General features: G+C 40.2%; 1 long non-coding RNA gene across 1 annotated transcript; it reads left to right on the forward strand.

Moving 5' to 3' along the window:
* The first annotated feature begins 387 nt into the window (after nt 1-387).
* LOC113655537 lies at nt 388-2,667 on the forward strand. Its single transcript, XR_003443745.2, has 2 exons — nt 388-2,336; nt 2,463-2,667. It is a non-coding gene; the product is annotated as an uncharacterized LOC113655537 (long non-coding RNA).
* The last annotated feature ends 1,064 nt before the right edge of the window (nt 2,668-3,731 follow it).

Consider the following 3,731-nt stretch of genomic DNA (forward strand, 5'->3'; position numbering starts at 1 on the left):
TATTTTTTAATTTCGTCCTGGATACCTGGACATTTTAAATCAAGTCACGTTGATCACCTGAGCAATAAAATCAAGTCAAGCTAAACGTTAATGAAATAAAATACAAAATCAAGATGCAGCCTGTGGCTTAGTGGTTAGCACGTTCACCTCACACCTCCAGGGTCGGGGGTTCGATTCCCACCTCTGCCTTGTGTGTGTGGAGTTTGCATGTTCTCCCCGTGACTCGGGGGTTTCCTCCAGGTACTCCGGTTTCCTCCCCCGGTCCAAAGACATGCATGGTAGGTTGATTGGCATCTCTGGAAAATTGTCTGGAGTGTGTGAGTGAATGAGAGAGTGTGTGTGTGCCCTGTGATGGGTTGGCACTCCATCCAGGGTGTATCCTGCCTCGATGCCCACAGACACTGAGATAGGCACAAGCTCCCCGTGACCCGAGGTATTTCGGATAAGGGATAGAAAATGAATGAATGAAAGAAGATGCAGCAAAACAGAAGACTTGATACTACAGACCCTAAAGGATTCAATCCTCTGAGAGAATAAATATGCATTTAATTGTATTTTAAGACCTTTACAGGTTGACAAATGGTAGACAATTAACCTGGTAACCATAATCAGGTTACATTTAAACCTCTGTGGAGTCTGTGGAGTAGTTAAAAAGCAGCTAATCCAGAGGTAGAACAGGAACAAAGATGGTCAGTGATATCATACACACGTACGGTGCATCGGCACGGCTGACCGTCACCACCGTATGTTCTTGTGGAACATTTCGTTCCAGATATGCTGTTAAAATAAAGTCCGCTCATCTGAGAAGGCTTTCGTCTTGATCTTGCGTGGCTGTGAGGATTTGTGTTCGTTTTTATTCGTTCGTTCATTCGCAAGAGCATTAATGAGATCAGACTCTGATGCTGGGATGTCGACGAGACTCCAGTTCCAGATCATCCTAAAGGTGTTCAGTGGGGTTGAGTCAGAGTCAGGGCTCTGTGCAGAACACTCGCGTCCTTCCACTACAACCCAAACCTCCACACCATGTCTTCATGGAGCTCAGGGGCTTTGAGCACAAGATCATGTGGTAACCTAGTGGTTAAGTTGCTGGACCACCAACAGGAGGTTTGTGCCATTAACAGAAATATAGGCCCAACAGTGGCATTTTGGCAGTGCTGAGGCTTGAACCCTGATCAACAACCCAGAGCCTTAACCACTTGAGCCACCACTGACACACCAAGCTGTGACCTCTGGGCCCCTGAGCAAGACCCTTAACCTTCAATTGCTCAGTCATGTAAAATGAGATAAAATGTAAGTCGCTCCAGATAAAGGAGTCTGCCAAATGCCATAAATGTAAATTGTCACACCGGGGCATTGGTCGCGTCTCTTAAAATTCCCAGTTAAGGGAAATTGTAATAATCTGGATCAGTACAAAACCAGGTAAAAAAAGTTCTAGTAATTTATAAAAATATTTTAAAAAAATTATCTTTAAATGTTAGCTTTTACAACCGAGTTTAGTTTTTAGGTTTAAAAATTGTGCTAATTATCTGCCAGTAGACTTAAACTGTTACAGTGTCCGGATGTCCAAATACAGCATAATAACTGTATTCTTATAATAGTCTTCATTTTTTTTATAATACGAGTAAATAGAGCACAGAGATGTAGTTAATAATGAACTTCATTATCCATGTTCTTTCACTTGGATCACATCCAGTGAATTTACGACCGTCAATCTGAGACGTCCCTTCCTTCAGCTCTGGACGAAGAACGAGGCTTGCCGCCGAAGAGCTCTTGTTAAACGGGGTCTAACTTTAACGGCTCGGGTTTCACGAGGAACTCTGTGGGAACTGAGATTATTACATGAGCGATATTACTTTACATTGTAAAAAAAAAACATAAAAAAAAACAACAAAACAATTGTGTTGAAAACTGGTCTCGTAAAAAATGTAACCGATCTCATAAAAGTTCTGAATTATAAGGAAATGTTTTTATGGGCCATCAGACAAGAGCGAGAGTTGTTAGGGTTGTTAGAGTTGGTAGTTGTTCAAACAGCAAACCTGTGAAGCTTTCATTAGCATCCAGATCCTACAGAATTTATGTGCAGGTCGAGATTTCTGTAAGTGCTGTAAAAGAGAGATAATACATGCAGCGTACAGGCGCGACACGGAAGTTTGTCGACCTCTGGAAGAGAGACGCTTAAGACCTACGCTTTGGATTTAAGCCACCAAATTAGGGCATAATGTCAGCACCATCCACCAACCACCAACCACCAACCAACCACCAACCTCGGATCGACCTTGAGAAAGTTGTGCTCCTTTCAGAGACCTCGAGTACCTCCTGGAAAGAAAATAACAAAGGTTATGCATTTTCAAATATGAAACTAACAAACAAGTCCATTTTTAAAAACCAATCAGTCTGGAAGAAGTGGGAGGGGAACGACACATTGTTTATCGATGGAGTCATGTCTCTCTTTTTCTTTCCAGTAGGGACCAGAGGTGCGCACAAAACACTCCATTCCCGCCATGAGTAAACAGAGAAGCAAACAGTGAGGCTGGCTAAAATGGTGCCTGGTACAGCGCTGGAACAAATCTCACACGAGGAGAAAAAAAAAGCAGCTGATAACAACTATAATTGGAGAATGTCGAATGTGTATGTAATTTCTGCCCGAACAAAGACCTTGTCACACCATTGAAAGTGTCATTGTGAGTCATTGTGTGTCTGTGTTCGCACAACACTCGGGAAAGGCGTGGTGTGTTTGCGAGCGTAGGTGCAAATGTCGGGGTCACTGGAGACTATGGTACTTTTCATACGGTCACCGAAGGACAAGGGGAAATAAAGCCGTATCACGGCGGACATGTTTGTTGCGTCTGCACTTCAGAGTAGTGGAGTGAAAGTCTTATCAAAACTGAAAGGTATTCTTATCAAAACTAAAAAAACGTGTGAAGCATTTTGTCACAGCACTTTCCTAGTAGAAGTGAAAGGCTACGGTTGTGTTAAAGGCAAACGGCTGGAAAACGTCCAGCGTCCAACGTCCGGTTCTCATTTAGCAGAGCCGAGAAAGGCGTCTTCTTAATGAAATAAAAGTCTGTACATAAACCAATTAAGAAATCGCTGGATAAATAAATAAATAAATAAATAAATAAATTAATTAATTAATTAATTAATTTATTAATTTTAAAAAATTGAAATAAGGAATGAGTCCGATAACTAAAACTAATAAGCAAAGCAAAAGTGAACAAGCTTATACGGTACGATTAGCCGATTATTTCTAATAATAGTGATTATTAAAGTCTTTTTTTTTATTGTTAAAAAGGGCTTTGTGAGTAAAAAAACAAAAGAAACACTCTCACACTAGGCAGCATGATCGGTGAAAATAAATAAATAAGTAGATGAAGCAACAAAGAAAGAAACAAAAAGAGAAAACTTTTAATTCTTTAGAAAATAGGCAAAGAAGAGAAGAATATTAAGTTGTTATTATTAGTACATTATTTAAAAGCAACGCTGATTATTGACATGAGTATTTATTTATTTATTTACTGCTATTGACATTTAGCTGTAACTTTACAGTGAAAGTTTTGTAGGATTATCGATTTTGTCGAATATTAGTTTTACAGAAATCAGATCTGGTTCTGCTTCATTTCTATTTCAGTGTAAACGCTGGTGTCATTGTGTTCTGTGAGCGCAGAAGAGGTCAAAGTCAATTTATTAATGACACACGGAATGATTTAGTGCCGTGAAAATAGGCCACGTGC

The sequence above is a fragment of the Tachysurus fulvidraco genome, chromosome 22, assembly GCF_022655615.1.
Source record: "Tachysurus fulvidraco isolate hzauxx_2018 chromosome 22, HZAU_PFXX_2.0, whole genome shotgun sequence".
Lineage (NCBI taxonomy): Eukaryota > Metazoa > Chordata > Actinopteri > Siluriformes > Bagridae > Tachysurus > Tachysurus fulvidraco.